General features: G+C 42.7%; 1 protein-coding gene across 1 annotated transcript in view; it reads left to right on the top strand.

Moving 5' to 3' along the window:
• Positions 1 to 17,557, top strand: part of Ctnnbl1 (catenin beta like 1) — a 162,901-nt gene that overhangs the window by 89,398 nt on the left and 55,946 nt on the right. The gene's annotated exons all lie outside the window — the stretch shown is intronic.

The raw sequence follows: 17,557 nt of genomic DNA, 5'->3' as shown, positions 1-17,557 counted from the left end.
TGTATCTGAAGAGCCTTCTGCTGCCTGGGCTGGGATGCTTTGCTGCAATGGTAGCTAGAGGTGGTTTCATTGCTTACAGGTCCTGTTTTGGTTTGGTCAGTTACTAGAAATGTTAATGAAGCCATGATTGCTGTCATAGATATTGGCCTTTGTCCTTTCATCCCTGGAAGCTTTCACTTAGTGCATTCTGAAATCATTTTAGATGCCTGAACATTTCAGATTACATCAGGTGTGGTGGTGCACACGTTTAATCCCAACACTTGTAGGGCAAAGGTAGATGAATCTCTGAATTTGGATTCTGATGCCAGCCTGGTCCATAAGAGTGAGTTCCAGGACAGCCAGGACTACACAGAGAAGCCCTGTCCCACAACAACAACAACAACAACAATAACAACAACAAGGAGTTAAAAACATTTCAGAGTACATGTTCGTTTGAGTAACTGGGCCTTTTTTTTAATAAAGAAATTACTTTTTTTAATCCCTAGGATTGTTCTTTGATCTGAAACTTGATTCCTAGTACTGTAACCACCACAGCATCCCCTTTAATTAGTGTTAGCATCAAGTGTTTTTTACCATCTGTTCTGAAATAAGTTGTCTGCTGTCTGTCTGTTGCCTTGTCTCCTTCTCCCCCCAAACTTACATGCTGAAGTCCTAGTACTCCCAGGTGACTGGATTTAGAGACAGAGCCTAAAAGAGGCGTCTGTTGCTGTAGGAATTCCTATCTCCAGTAGCCTTTAATTTACCCGCCCTCTTGGGCGTGGCCTCTTATACTGTTTATGCCAATGTAAAGCCACATCTACTCTCTTTTCCAACTGGGATTCAATTGCTGTTCCCCGGTCCAGCAGAGGATTGTGATCTGTGAGTCTACCCTAAATAAGTAACCTTCTATTATTCTCAATTCTGAGCTAGTGTGGGATTTCTTTTAATCATCCTTCTTCAGTCTGTGGTTGAATGAGGGTGAGGGCATGAAACTCTAAATCCAACAAGACAGCATCCTACAGTAGGATGTACCCCCTAGGAGTGCCCCTCCCAACTATGTTGTGGAGCCCATAGGAACACTTGTCTCTCTGGCCTTCCTGCTGCAGCAGTAATACGTGTTATCAGATTTTGATGGAAATCCACTGCAGAGTGTCTTCTTGTTATTTAAATGATCACTTATCTTTTAAAATAGTTTTTAATAGAAAAGTGACCTTTTTCTATTAAATATGTTTCTATTATATATAAATGTATATATATCTTTATATATGTATATGTGTGTGTGTATATATATATATATATATATATATTACATTTTTTATTGCGGAGAGATTCTTCTCTCATACAATACATCCTGACCTCAGTTTCCCCTCCCTCCACTCTTCCCAGCTACCCTCTCCCCAAGATATACTCCCCTCATTTTTCTTCAAAAAAGAACATGCCTTGAAAAGATAGCAACCAAACACAACAAAACAGGAGACAATAAGACAAGTCCAAAACCCTCATCTCCAGACTGGACAAGGCAGCCCAACAGAAGGAAAAGAGTTCTAAACACAAGCAAGAGTCAGAGACACAGCCACTCACTCCCACTGTTAGGTATCCCACAAAGACACCAGGCTAACAGCTAGAGCATATGCAGAGAACCTAGCCCAGACCCCTTGCCTGCCACTTCAGTCTCTCTGAGCCCATATGAGCCCTGCTTAGTTAATTCAGAGGGCCATGTCCTCCTGGTGTCCTCCATCCCCTCTGACTCCTATAGTCTTTCCTCCCCTTCTTCTGTGGGCTTCCCAAGCTTCAAAGGAAGGAACCCATTGGAAACCTCCAATTTAGACTCTTATCCCCAAATAATGTCTGGCTGTGGGTCTCTGCATCTGCTCCCATTACTGCAGCAGGTTTCCACAAAGCACCCCAAATCTTCCACAGTTCTGGCTGTTTCTCCCAGCACTCTTCCTCCATGCCAGACACAATACACACAACACACACACACACACACACATCTGATCCCTTCTGTTCTTGTCCCCACCTGCTCCCAGCCCACCTGCAAAATCTGTTTTATTTCCCCTTCCCTGGGAGATCCATGCATCCTCCCTCTAGGGTCCTCCTTGTTACTTAGCCTCTCTGGGTTTGTGGGTTGTAGTTTGATTATCATTTACTCAACAGCTAATATCCACTCATAAGTGAGTGTGTACCATATTTGTCTTTCTGGGTGTAGGTTATCTCACTAGTTGGCATCCATTTTGCCTGCAGATTTCATGATGTCATTGTTTTAAACAGCTGAGTAATATTCCATTGTGTAAATGTACCACATTTTCTTTATCCAGTCTCTGATTGTGGAACATCTAGGTTGGGATAGGATTGTGGGACATCTGCCTTGGATGGAGTGTCCTTTGGGTGGGCGCACAAGAGTGCTATAGATGGATCATGAGATAGATTAATTCCCAATATTCTGAGGAAACGCCATAGTGATTTCCATAGTGGCTGTACAGTTTTCACTCCCCCCAGCAATGGAAGTGTGTTCCTTTGTTAAACATCCTTGCCAGCACGAGCAGTCGCTTGTTTTTGATCTTAGCCATAGGTGTAAGATGGACTCTCAGTGTAGTTTTTATTTGAATTCCCTGATGGCTAAGAATGTTGAACATTTCTTTAAGAGTTTCTCAGCCATTTGAGATTCCTCTTTTGAGAATTCTCTATTTAGAGCTGTACCCCATTTTAAAATTGGATTATTTGGTTTTTTGATATCTACTTTCTTCAGTTCTTTTATATTGGGTGTGGAGTTGGTAAAATTCTTTTCCCATTCTGTAGTCTGACCCTTTGTCCTACTAATGGTGTCCTTTGCCTTAGAGAAGCTTTTCAGTTTCATGATGTCCCATTTATTAATTGTTGCTCTTAGTGTCTACGCTATTGGTGTTCTGTTCAGGCAGTAGTCTTCTGTGCCTGTGCTTTTAAGGCTACTCCCTACTTTCTCTTCTATCAGGTTCAGTGTGTTGGTTTATGTTGCAGTCTTTGATCCACTTGGATCTCTTTGCATTCTTCTACTTGCAGACACCCAGTTTGACCAGCTTTGTTGGCTATGCTTTAGTTTTTCCATTGTCTCTTTATGGCTTCTTTTTCAAAACTCAGGTGTCCATACGTGAGTGGATTTATGTCCAGGTCTTATTTAATTCCATTGAAGAACATGTCTGTTTTTACGCCAATGCCACATGGTTTTTATTACTAAATACTTGAAGTACAACTGCAGCACAACTTGAAACCAGGGATGGAGTGACCTCCAGCAGTTCTTTTATTGTTCAGGAGTGTTTTAGCTAGCCTGTTGTTTTTTCCCATATGAAATTGAGAATTGTCCTTTCAAGGACTGTAAAGAATTACGTTGAAATTTTGATGGGGCTCGGGATGAATCTGCAGATTGCTTTTGGTAGGATGTCGAGTTTTTCTATGTTAATCCTACTGAGCCATGAGCATAGGTGATCTTTCCATTTTCTGGTATCTTCAATTTCTTTCTTCAAAGATTGAAGTTTTTGTCATACAAGTCTTTAACTTGCTTGATTAGAATTACCCCAAGATATTTTATATTATTTGAAGCTATTGTGAAGGGTGTTGTTGCCCCGATTTCTTTCTCAGTCTGCTTGTCATTTGTAATACTGGAAGGCTACTGATTTTTTTTAAGTTAATCTTGTATCCAGCCTGATGCCTTGTATCAGTGAAGGTATTTATCAGCTGTAGGAGTTCCCTGGAGGAGTTTTTGGGGTCACTTTATGTACACTATCATACCATTTTCAAATAGCAATACTTTGACTTCTTTTTTTCCCAATCTGTATCCTCTTGATCCCCTTCAGTAGGCCTATTCCTCTAGCAAAACTTTCAAGTACTATATTAAATAGATATGGAGTGGACAAACTTGATTTTAGTGAAATTGCTTTGAGTTTCTCTCCCTTTAATTTGATACTGTCTGTAAATTACCTTTATTATGTTTAGGTAAGTCCCTTGTAGCCCTGATCTCTCCAGGACTTTTTATCATGAAGAGGTGTTGTATTTTGTCTAAGACTTTTTCTGCATCTAATAAAATGATCATGTGGCTTTTTTCTTTCAATTTATTTATATGGTAGATTACAATGACTGATTTTCGTGTATCCCTGCATCTCTGGGATGAAGTGTACTTGATCATGGTGGATGATCTTGTTGATGTTTTCTTGGATCCAGTTTGCAAGTGTGTTATTATTTTTGCATCTTTGTTCATAAGGAAATCGGTCTGTAATTGTCTTTCTTTGCTGTGTCTTTCTGTGATTTGGCTGTCAGAATAACTGTGGCTTCATAAAGTGAATTGGACAATATTCCTTCTGTTTCTGCATTGTAGAATCATTTGAGAAGTATTGGTCTTACTGTTCTTTGAAAGTTTGGTGGAATTCTGCACTAAAACCATCTGGTCCTGGAGCTTTTTTGGGTTGGGAGACTTTTAATGATTGCTTCTATTTCTCTATGGGCTATAGGTCTACTTAAATTGTTTATCTGATCTGTATTTAAGTGGTACCTATCAAGAAAATTATCCTTTTCTTTTAGATTTTCCAATTTTGTGGAGTACAAGTTTTTAAAGTATGACTATTCTTTGATTTCCCACAGTGTCTAATGTTATGCCCCCCTTTTTGTTTCTGATTTAATTAATTGACATATTTTCTCTCCGTTCTTTTGGTTAGTATGGATAACGGTTTTACTATCTTGTTAATTTTTCTCAAAGAACCAACTCTTTGTTTCACTGATTCTTTGTATTCTCTTTGTTTCTATTTTATTGATTTCAGCCTTCAGTTTGATTATTTCTTGCTATCTATTCCTCTTGGGTGTGTTTACTTCTTTTTGTTCCAGAGCTTTCAGGTGTGTTGTTAAGTTTGCTCTTATCTCTCCAGTTTATTTTTTTCTTTTTTTTGTAGGCCCTTAGTGAACTTTCCTCTTAGCACCGCTTGTGTCCCATAAGCTTGGGTATTTTGTGTATTTATTTTCATTGAATTCTAGAAAGTCTTTAATTCTTTATTTCTGTCTTGACCCATTTTTCATTCAGTAGAGTTGTTGAGTTTCCATAAGTTTGTAAGCTTTCTGTTGTTTCTCTTGTTGATATCCAGCTTTAATCCAGTGGTCTGATAGGATGCAGGGAGTTATTTCATTTTTCTTGAGACTTGCTTTGTGTTCCAAATTTGTAGGCAGTTTTAGAGAAAGTTCCATGAAGTGCAGAGAAGAAGGTATATTCTTTTGTTTGGGAGTGGAATGTTCTGTCAATATCTTTTAGATTCATTTGCTTTTAACATCTATTAGCTCTAGCATTTCTCTTGTTTAATTTTTGTCTATATGGCCTGTCCATTGGTTTGGTTTGGTTTGGTTTTAGTATTTAGCTTTTCGAGACAGGGTTTCTCTTTAGCTTTAGGTCCTCTCCTGGAACTAGCTCTTGTAGACCAGGCTGACCTCAAACTCACAGAGATCTGCCTGCCTCTGCCTCCCTAGTGCTGGGATTAAAGGCGGGTACCACCGCTGCCTGGCTTCTTTTTCCAGCTCTTAACCCTGAGGTAACGTCTATTCTTGATGTTAAGATGTGTTTTCTTGTATTCAGCAGTTGGATGGATACTGTTTTTGCACCCATTCTGTTTGTTTATGTCTTTTTATTGGGGAATTGAGAGCATTGATATTGAGAGATATCAGTGACCAATGACCTGTTATTTTTGGTGGTGGTGTTCCCTTTTGGTATTGCTGGTGTGTGATTATCGCCAGTGTTTTTTGGGTATAGTTAGCTTTCTTGATTGAGAGTTTTCCTTCTAGCTCCATCTGTAAGGCTAGAGTTGTAGATAGATATTGTTTTATTTTACTTTATTGTGGAATATCTTATTTTCTCCATTTATGGTGATTTAAACTTTTAGTAATCTAGGCTGGCATCTGTGGTCTCTTAGAGTGTGAGGCACATCTGTCCATGTAAGTGTTACAGCTCTGAAGGGAAAGGTATCCTGACTGTCAGGAGCCAGGCTATACCTAGAGCTGTGTTCTGATAGGGGCTGTTTCCCTGCAGGAATGGAGCAGTCCTGCTCCTCTCTAAATGAGCCATTACAGCTCAGATGTGCTCCACTCTGCTGATAGAGTTTCCCAGCAGAGAAGTCTGTTGCTTCTCCCTGCTTCACTCTGCTAAGTGGGGGAAAATGTAGCGTTTTGCTCCTGCTGCAGTAAAAATTGTTACTTCTCTGTTCCACTACTCTCTGGTCAATGGTCTTCACCCAAAACTCATTCAAGGGATTTTTGGGAGGTGGGAAATCCAGGAGATTGACTGACTTTGCCAGGGTGGAAAAAGGCAACTGAACAGGCATAGGGTATATATAGGGCTTCTTAGGGGTGGAGTTTTTCAAGGTAGGAATTGGTTAGATTTCAATCACTGAGCTCAGACAAACTCAGAGATTGGCTGGATTTCCTGTTCACGGATTGTGTGTGTGTGTGTGAGAGAGAGAGAGAGAGAGAGAGAGAGAGAGAGAGAGAGAGAGAGAGAGAGAGAGAGAGAGAGAGAGAGAGAGAGAGAGAGAGAGAGAGAGAGAGAGAGAGAGAGATTAGGGCCAAAGTGTGTTTCTTTCACAGGCTCAGGTTTCAGGCCAGGGTGTTTTCTTTGACTGGTCCTTTTACCCTACAGTCCAGTCCAAGCCTTTCTGGCTTTTAGAGTCTCCATGGGGAAGTCAGGTATAATTCTAATAGATTCTAATAGGCCTGCCTTTATATGTTATTGGTCTTTTCCCCTTGCACCTTTAAATATTCTTTCTTTGTTCCGTATGTTTAGTGTTTTGTGTTCTGTAAGCTTGTACCTTGATAGGCATCTCCTTTTTTAGGTTAGGAAAGTTTTTGTCTATGATTTTCTTGAAAATGTTTTCTGGGGCTTTAATCTGGGATTCTTTTTCTTCTATTACTGTTATTCTTAAGTTTGTTCTTTTCATTGTGTCCCAGATTTTCTGGAAGTTTTGTGTCAGGAATTTTTTAGATTTAATGTTTTCTTTGGTCGATATATCCATTTCTCCTCTTGTATCTTCAATGCCTGAGATTCACTCTTCCATCTCTTGTTTCCTTTTGGTGAAGCTTACCTCTGTAGTTCCTGTTCACTTACCTAGATTTTTCATTTTCAGAATTCCCTTGATTTGTATTTTCCTTATTGCTTCTATTTCCAGTTTCAGGTCTTGAGTGGTTTTGTTCATTTCCTTCAACTGTTTGTTGGTTCTTGGCTTTAAGGGATTTATTCATTTCCTCCAATTGTTTGCTTATGTTTTCCTGAATTTCCTAATTTACTCATTTCCTCTTTTAGGGCCTCTATCATCTTCATATAATTGGTTTTAAGGTATTTTTCTTATGCTTCAGCTATGTTAGAATTTTCAGGGCCTGCTGTGGTAGGATAGCTGGGCTCTGGTGGTGATTGATTTATTGCCTTGGCTGTTCTTGATTATGTTTGTAACGCTGGCATCTGGGTATCTTGGTTTGGGATGATTTAGGTCTAGGTGCCAATTTCTGGTTTGTCTTTGTTGGGTGGGTGTTTCTGTTACCTCTCTGGACTTTCAGAGACTGTGGGCTCTGTGTAGCCTTTATTACTTGTCCACTTGGCTGGTGTATTCATGGGAAATGCTTGTTGGTGTAGGAGGCCAGGGAAAGGGAGCTCTGGGGGGATGACCTGCTACAGCACTAGGAGTGACTCTGAGGATTGGTTCTCTACAGAGAGTGGAGAAGGTTTGCAAGCAACCTACCTGGTCATCTGGCAGTCAGGGCCTGTGGTTGAGCAAGGGGTGTCCGCTCAAGTTGGGGGCTGGGGTACAGAGACCAAGTGGGGAGGAGAGGCCATGGGGGCATGGTCTATGGGATCCACGGGAGATGTGGATGGGGGTAGAGGATATAGCTGGTGTTGTATTGCACTGCTAGGGACGATCCTGATGATTGGTTCTGGGGAGCAGAGGCATATACATGTTTGCCATTGCTTATGCTCTTCATGAACCAGGCAGGAAGGATCACGACTTTGAGATTACGTGGTGAATAGTAAGAGCCAGTCCCCAAAACAAAGTGTAGAATTACTTTAGCCATGAGAGGTTTTTTTGTTTTAAAGCTACATACCCCCATCTGTTTTTCAGGGGCTATAATTCCATGTACATGATTGTGACTATATTCTACAATCACATGTAATAATAAAGTATCATACAATTAAGTATTTAAAACAATTGGATGTGCATTCTGCTGTTCATAGTTGTCCTCTGTAGTTCCCTGGTGATGGTCTCATCTGTGTTTTTCTTCCCATGTGTATTCTGAATACTTTGGCTGTTCTGTTTCGGCTTTTTCTACAGCGTGCATTCTGCAGCCATCGCCTTCCTTTTATCAAAGTCCCTCTAGTTACTCATTTGGTTTTGGCTAGTCCAATACGCTAATGGTTCTTTCCCCTTCATGTTAGCAGATGTCATGATCGGAGCTGTTTTAATGTCCTCATCTCCCAATTCTGTCATGTGGTATTTTAGGTGATATTTTATGGTGGTATTCCTTGAATATCAGGTATTGTAAATTTTACCTTGTTGTCTGGGTTTCTTTGTTAGTTTTGGTTTGTTTATTTACTTGTGGTGCTGAGGATTGGGCTCAAGACAGCATGCACCCTGAGCCAGCAGTCTACCCCGAGCCATACCTCATAATATAATACTCTTGAAACAGATCATCGCTCCCTTTTTTATATATATGTGATATGGTGGATGCTCTTATTGGTGTAGGTGTTAGCTTGTGTGAGACAGAATCTCATGTATGAAGAGGTCAGAGATTGATGTCAGGTGTCTTTTTCTGTCTTTACCTTTTTTGTTCTCATTTTTTTCAATACAGGGTTTCTCGGTGTGACAGCCCCGACTGTCCTGAAACTCACTTTTTAGACCAGGCTGGACTTGAATGCACAGAGCTCCACCAGCCTCTGCCTGTCTCCGTCCCCACTTCTCTAACCAGCGCTGGGGATTGCAGGCATGGAGAGCTCACTCAGGAGATCTTATCTTTTTCTACTTCCCATGTAGATGAGATCCATGTATGTACAACACAACTCTTTAAAGTATTATTTTATATTGAACAACTCTGCTGTGTCACCCACACCACCTGTCCTATGGGGGACGATACCATCCTCCCAAGACAGTATTTGTCATTCATCAACCAGGTTTGGTATAGTAGTAACCCCAGATCTCAAGACCTTCCAACAGAGGCTTTTCACACCTAGCACCACTTTGACTGGCTACTGGAAATTTTGCTGTCTGCCTTATTTATTTTGGGTCTTGGGCTGAAAGGGCAGAGCTTGATAGCACATGCCATTCATCTTTCAGTTTCTCTTCTGAGGATGCATATGTTATGTCCACATCTTACTGACTGTGGAGAGTCACATGGCCATACCTAGGCTCTGCTGGGAAGAAATGTGTTTTAGCAGTTATATGTTGACTCATGGGCTCATGTGAATTAACTGTGGACAGTGTTTAAGGATATTGCATTAATAGCCTGAAACCACTGGTCATTGATAATGATATGGATGAGTGTCCACCAAAGATCCACAGGTGATAGTTTTGGTCCTGGGGGGGTGCTACTTAGAGACAGTGGAGTCTGTTGGGAAGTTCTTAGGTCGTTAGAGATGCACCTTTGAAAATGACTGTGGCTTTCTAGTTGCTTCCTTCTGCCTCCTGCCTCACGGACTCAGGCAGTTTTCTTTGTGGTGTATGAGCTATTGCCATCTTGCCCAGGATTAGCCAGATTTCCTGCCAGGATGTGCTCGTGGTTACCAGTATCATTTTTGGTGGTGATGGTGTTTTTTGTTTGTTTGTTTGTTTGTTTTGTTTTGTTTTTTTGTTTTTTCAAGACAAGGTTTCTCTGTAGCTTTGGTGCCTATCCTGGAACTAGCTTTTGTAGACCAGGCTGGCCTCGAACTCACAGAGATCCGCCTGCCTCTGCCTCCCGAGTGCTGGGATTAAAGGCGTGCGCCATCACTGCCCAGTGGTTACCAGTATCTTAAAGAATCCTAATCACATCTTTAGTTAATCTCAGTTAGCCAGAGTTCTAGAAAAAGGACTTTACCTCTTTGGCCTGTCCTTAAATATATTTCCTCCTGTTTTCTGCTGTTCTTCTCTACCTTTAAAAGGCTGTGTCAGGGTAGTCTCACCCAGGAGATTCAGTTATAGACTGTAGATTTAATGATTCTCTCAGATTTCCCCTCATTTTTGAATTTTAGACTCATTAAGTCCCAGCTGAACATCACTGCCCTGTCCCAGAGGCACCTTAGGTTTAACCAGAACTCTTGGCCCCTTCCATCCCTGTCTTCTGCTCGTTTGCCCTGACTAAGACACTGTTCTATTGCTGTGAAGAGATACCATGACCAAGACCACTTAACTTTTTAAAAAAGGTTTATTTATTTACTTAATTTACACTGTTTTTTTTTTTTTTTTTGCCTGTATATCATCTGTGTGAGGGTGTCTGACCCACTGTGTGAGGGTGTCTGATCCCCTGGAGCTAGAGTTACAGACAGTTGTCTGCTGCCATGTGGGTGCTGGAAATTGAACCTGGGTCCTCTGGAAGAACAGCCAGTGTTCTTAACCACTGAGCCATCTCTCCTGCCTCCAGGGCAGCTCTTATTTAAAAATAAATTAATTGAGGCCTTGCTTACAGCTTTAGAGATTTAGTCCCTTATCATCATGGCAGGGAGCATAGCAAGAACATGGCACCAGTCATGGTCCTGGAGCAATAGTATCCTGATCCACAGGTCAAGACAGCATGAAACTGGTCTTGGCATGGGCTTTTGAAACCTCAAAGCCTACCTCTGTGACACATTTCCTCCAACAAGGCCACACCTCCTAATCCTTCTAATCCTTTCAAATAATGCCATTCCCTGAAGACTAAGCACTCTAGTATATGAACCTGTGGGGGCAATTCTTATGCAAACCACCACTGCATTTCCTCTGCCCCTGCTATTGTTCTCCTTTCTCCTGCCCTACCCACCATCTGTCTACTGTGGCTGAGCCATACTACCTCCCAAGGCACACAGGCACCTGGCTTCCACTGTGGTGCAGCCCACTCACCCTTTCCCTGGTGTGCACCTGCTCTTGCCCCTGAATGTGCTTTGTTCCCTTCTGCTCCCTCTTCACCTGTCTGGGAAACTGAGTTCCAGCTTCTGTTCCCTGGCCAGGCCTCCTCACTTTGTCTATACCACTGCTGCAGGACTCAGCCTTCCTCAGGCTACCCTTTTCCCTTAACTACTTGTTTTCATTCCATGTGAACCAAACTCCTCAGAAGCTACGAGCTGAGCTTTGTCTATGCATGCTTGACTAGGTGTCTGGCACCTGTTAGGTGTTTCATAAATATTTGAGTAAAGAAAAAAATGAGCAAAGGAAATCATATTCGGAATCTGTGTTCACTACAGAAGTGTTTGAGTATGATAAAGAGTGAGCTAATTAAAACTATAACAGGAGACACTGCTGCAGCATCCAAGGCACACATGAGCAGATAGGAGCAGACGACCCAGCCATTGACCATAGGCACCCAGGTTGTGGGCGCTGGTGTTCACATTGGGCTTGGCATGATCGACAACCCAATGAACCCAGACAAGACTAAGATAAACTACTTGTCCTCCAGTAGAATAAATATTTCAAATAAAGTCAACCCAAGAAAGTCAGGCCAAACAGCTATTGATTGCTAAAAGCCTGAACTTGAGCCCAATGAATATTCCAAAGTTCACCTCCATGCAGCTTGCCTAAATGGTGATCAATACGCAATTACTGCCCCCTTTAAACATGTCCTGTGCTGCCTACCCAAAGAAGGGCTTTGCTTTTAAAGTCTTTTGTTTCATGAATTTGCTTAGGCAGGGAAAAAAGAGGGGCTTGGCTCAACCAGGCTCCTTTGCTTTTAGTATTTCAGGCAATCCTGTCTTGTTTGTGAAATGGTTTCAATGTGTGCTCAACAGAAGCTGAAGGTGCCCTGGTCTGCAGTTGTCATTCATTTCAGGATGCCTTTCCCTGAATGGCCAAACAATGCACATCAGCAGCTCAGTTTCCTAATTTCTGCCTGCATGATTATCTGCCCTAGCCATAACCTCTGTAAATTCCAGCTTGTAAAGCAGGGTGCAAAAGTCTAACCGCAGTGAGAACAAGTATGTTATTTGTGTAGCCTGCTAGAATTTCATCCGAAGACAGAAAGTCCTTCCCAGTGGATTTCAAACCTTGTTTGCCTCCTCCTGATGTTCAAAATTTCATATTTCTTAAATAGGCCCCTTTCAGCCCCCTGCTGCAGTCAGATGTCTTTTTCTTTCCCATTTATGCTAGTGCCATAGTCTCTGAGCTGTCCTCCCTGCCCACAAGGTCTGCCACTCCAGTCCCTTCATCTCCCTGCTCCTGGGCTAATATCTACCTTCACAGTAGCCATCAGTAGAGCTGGGGCACAGCAGGGGCCTGGTGTGGCCACATTGGTGCATGCTGTCTTCTTCATTCCCACCTTGTATTCCCCAGCCTTGACATCGGTGCCACCGCTCACCCCCTGTTGACAGGCACCCCCTGCCACTTGCTACCTCACTGGTTTCTCACAGATGAGCTGCTGCCTCCTTCCTACTACCATCTTGAATATGATTCCTAGTGCTTGAGGCCTTTTAAGTTATTTTTACTATCCTTTCCTCGAATTTGTTAAAAACAAGAAGCGTCTGGCTTCCAGTAGCAATGTCTGAACAGGCCCAAGTTCGCCGTGGGCTGCTGCCTGACTGTCCGCTCATCTGTGGCAAGGAGAAGAGCGGTGGCAGTGTTGGTTGCGCACCCTGGTTTGTCTTGTTGCTTTTCTCTGAACACTTTCGTGTCCCCTGGCTTCCTGCAGTTAGAATGTAAGCTGCAGGGCACAGTGACAGCTTTCATCTTTGACAGGAAAGGTGTCAGCGGGTCTTGTAGAGGACCTAAGGGCACTTTCCTGGTGGTGTCACGTTATTTGGTCTCCCCAATTGGATGCCACTTTCTGGAGCAGAAGCCATGTCTTAGTGTCTACCGCAGTGCTGAGTAGGTACTCAGGAAACACTGTGCATTTGTGTGGTTGATTGGCCACCTCTGCCCAGTTAGGAAACAAGTGAAACCATGTAATATTGTAGGAAAGCATTCTCCTGTTACTTTGAAATCTTAAAGGTCTCCAGAGGCCTGTACTGATGTACTGAAGGTCTGGTTGCCAGCCTGCAGCACTGATGGGAGCTGGTAGGGTCTCATAGAAAGGAGTTAAGGCCACTGAGGGTATATCCTTGAAGAACATAGAGAGGAACTTCCAGTGCCACCCCCACCTGCCCCTGACCACCATGATGTGAGCAGCCCCATTGCCACTAATCCCGTTGTTACATACTGCTTTATGTGGATCCAAGTGACCACAGAGCAAAACCTCTGAAACAGTGGGTCGAAATAACAGGCACCTGCAGACTACCCTCAGCCAACAACATCCCTGATGGTTTACAACTGGCTACTTTCCTGCCAAGGTCAGTAGCAAGATAAAATGTCTTCTTAGCCCTGGACTTGGTTCCAGACAGGGCACTTAGGCAATGGTATAAAATAAAATAAACTAGAAAGTGTAGGGGCATGTGGTACAGTAGTGGTGTTGGGGTATCCTGACTTATTGGAAAGCCAGGATATACTTAGAACTGCAATAGGCCAGCTCTGGGGGCTGGGGGGCATAGGGCCGCAATAGGACAGCTCTGGGGGTGGGGGGTAGGGCTGCAATAGGACAGCTCTGGGGGATACAGCTGCAATAGGACAGCTCTAGAGACTGAAGCTGCAGTAGGACAGCTCAACCCTGGAGAAAAGGTGTCCTGACTATCCGGAAGCTGGGGTGCAGTGGGGAATGGTCTCCCTGCAGGGTATAGGGACCCTGCTCTTCTGGAGAGCCGCTGCAGCTGAGTTCTGCTCTGCTCCCTTATGGGAGTTTCCTAGCCCAACTATCTGCTTCTCCAGCCCAAGATGTTTCTTCTGCAAACACTCTGCTAAAGCAAAGCCCCCTGCAGAAATATAGTAATCTCATCCAGCTCTGGCAAAAAGTTGTTGCTTTTCCTCAGATGGCCTTGCTCAGTCCCCTTAAGGATCTAGGAAGCCAGGTTCTAGGTTCCTAGGAACCTAGGAAGCAAGGTTCTTCTGTCCTGCCCCGCCTTGCTGAAGCCCCCTGGGGAACGTTTTTCAACTCAGTCCCCTAAGGGACTTCCCAGCCAGGTTCTGCTTTATGCCAGTGAATGAAGGTCACCCAAGACTCTTGAGAAAGAGGTTTATTTAGGAAGGAGGAATCCAGGAGAGTAGCTGCCGCTGCCAGGGAGGGATTAATGGCATCTTCTAACTGAAGGAGTGGAGAGATTTATATAGGGCTTCTTAGGGGTGGAGATTTTCCCAGGGAGACAGGGGATTGGTTAGTTTTTCCCTGCTCAGGAATTGGTCAGTTTAGTTGGTCAGAGGCAGAGATGGCTCTGACTTCATGGCCAAACTGTGTTTCTTTCATTGGTCCTTTTTAGCTTTTTGACTCCAATCTTAGGACCAGGGCATATTTCTTTTACTGGCTCTGATTCTAGGGACAAAGTGTGTTTCTCTGACATGAGTTTCAGAGCCAGGGAACATGTTTTTAGTCTTGGGTTCAGGGATAAAGATGTTTCTCTCCCTGGCCCAGGTCTCAAATACAGGGTGTGTTTCTTTCTCTGACTCTGGGTTCAGAGTCAGGGTGCTCAGTGATTGGTTGGTTTCCTGCCCCAGTTGTCCCTTTTACCCTACAGAAAGGAAAAGGAAGAGTTATTTGTTTGCAAATAACATGATCTTACTCTACAGATTTTATTATTACAGCCACTAGAACCAAAAAAAGTTTGTTATAAGATCAGTATAGAAAAATTAGTTGTATTTCTTGTAATGAAGTCAAAATAAAACCTAACGAATCTATTATAGCAATAGTAAGAATAAAATATGTAAATAAACTTAATAAATTTTAAAACTATCTAATAATCTCAATAAATTTAACAGAAGTACGTTGTTTTATTTTATCGGAGATTTCTTGACACAAGGATCTTTCTGTGTAGCTTTGGCTAGTCTGGAACTCACTGTGTAGACAAGGCTGGCTTTGACCTAATAGAGATCTGCCTCCTGAGTGATGGGATTAAAGGTGTGCACCACCATACCATTTATTTACTTTTTGAGGCAGGCTCACTGTGTAGGCCTGGCTGACTTGGAACTTACTATGTAGACCAAACTGGCCTCAACTCATAGACATCCGCCTCCTGAGTGCTGGGATTAAGGAATGTGTCACACTGCTTCCTTCAAGAAGCACAAATTTAGAGTCCACTCACTGTGGTGGTGTGTGCCTATAATCACAGCCCTTGAGAAATGGAGGCAGGAAGATTAGGAGTTTGAGGCCGGGCTGAACTCAGGGCATCAATTTTAAACTCACATATGAATGATACTAGGGCAGTCATGCATTCTTACGTGAAAGACTGAAGCTGGGCCCTCACCTCACATTCAAAATTAAGGCAGAAAGATCAGAGGCCTAACTATAAGAACTCTGAGAAGAAAATACAGGATAAACATTTATGATATAGGGTGTGGTAGTGGTTCCTCAGATATGACGGCAAAAGACAAAACTAGATACAATGAACTCCATCAAAATTTGGAGGTTTTATTCTTCAAATGATACTATTAAGAAAGAAAGGAGAGGGCCAGAGAGATAACTTGGCTGTTAAAGGCTAAGGTTCACAACCAAAACATCAAGAAAGTAAGGAGAATACTTGGTACAATAGGAAGAAATGATTATATTATGATCTGTTGAGGGACTTCAGAAGTCTTACGTTCTTAAAAAGACCTCTTAGAATGGAACAATGATGAATATTCACTTAAAAGTGAGCAAAGAAAGCTGGGCTTGGTGACACACGCCTTTAATCCCAGAGAGGAGCTAGAGACAGGTAAATCTCTGTGAGTTCAAGGCTAACCTGGTCTACATTGTGAGTTCTAAGACAGCCAGAGTGACACAGTGAGATCTGTTTCAAAAAAAAATCACAAATAAACAAAAAAATGAGCGAAGCATCTGGGAGGGCATTTTCCTGAAGATGGCATGCAAATGTGCAAGCACATTAAGTACTTTAGTTACCAGAAATGTGAATGAGAGCCACAGTGACGGGCCGCAGTGGGAACAGATACCTTCTGCCAAACTCCACAACCGAGTGTGATCTCTGGAACCTACATAATGACTCCCGCACATACCATGACATGTGTGCCCCCCAACATACACACACTATGGTGGCATTGTTATACCAACTAGGATAATTGGAACCCAAAATTCAAAAGTTTTCAAGATATGGAGAAATTTGAACCCTTGTCACTACCTATGGGTTGATAGGGATGTCCTTCTGTTTATCTGTTGCTTTTATTGGTTGACAAATAAAGCTGTTTGGGCCAATGACTTAGCAGAGTAAAGCCAGGCAGGACATCCAAACAGATATAGAGAGAGTAGGCAGAGTCAAAGAGATGCCATGCAGCTACCAAAGAAGAAAGATGCCAGAACATTACCAGTAAGCCACAGTCTCATGACTACAGAGATTAATAGAAATGTGTTGATTTAAGATGTAAGAGCTAGCTAGGAATATGCATGAGCCATTGGCCGAGCAGTGTTTTTAATATAATTTCTATGTGATGATTCGGGTCTGGGCTACTGGGAAACGAAAGTACAGTCTCTGTCTCCAATGGGTATATGAAATGATGTGTCCACTATGGAGACCACATGTAATAGCATTTGCCTAAAATGTATATAGAGTAACAGCTGGGGAACCTGCATGGGACCTAACTAGGTCTTCTAAATGTGGGTGACAGTTATGTGGCTTGATCTGCTGGGGAAGGGGTAGATTGCAATGGAACCAGGACTTATCCTGGGTACATGAACTGGCTCTTTGGAGTCCATTCCCTATGGTGGGATACCTTGCTCAGCCTTGATATGGGGGGAGGGACTTGGTCCTGCCTCAATTTGGCAAACCAGACTTTGTTGGACTCCCCAAGGGAGGCCTTACCTCCTCTGAGGAGTGGATGGGGGTGGGATGGAAGGAGGTGTGTGGGGGGGAACAGAGGAAGGGGAGGGTGGGGGAACTGGGATTAGAATGTAAAGTGGAAAAAAATTTAAATAAAAAAAATGTCTGGAGTAGGCAAGTCTATAGAGACAACATAGATTTGTGACTGTTTGGAGCTCAGGAGCCAGGGAATGGAGACGAGGAACAGTCAAAGGGTCGATGGTTTTCTTACAGGGTGGTAGAAATGCCCTGACTTTGGTTGTGGGATGGTTACATGTGTGTGAGCACACTAAAACCATTGCATTGTACACCTTAAGTGGGCACATTAACTGATGTTAAGCTGTTAAGGGGGAAAGACATGTTAAACCTTCTGAAAGTCCTCACTTTGATCTGCTTCTCCAGTCTTCTGATGCCTTTCCCACAGAACTGTCATGATACTTCATGTAGAAATTTGAACATTATCCTGTGTCACCATAAGATTTTATTCTTTAGCTGGCATAATATGCATACTTTTAATCCCAGCACTTGGAAGGTAGAAGCAGGCAAATTTCTGAGTTCAAGCCC

This window comes from Arvicola amphibius, chromosome 5 (assembly GCF_903992535.2).
Source record: "Arvicola amphibius chromosome 5, mArvAmp1.2, whole genome shotgun sequence".
Lineage (NCBI taxonomy): Eukaryota > Metazoa > Chordata > Mammalia > Rodentia > Cricetidae > Arvicola > Arvicola amphibius.
Note: the sequence above shows the minus strand (reverse complement) of the source record. Positions and strands in the feature narration are given on the sequence as shown.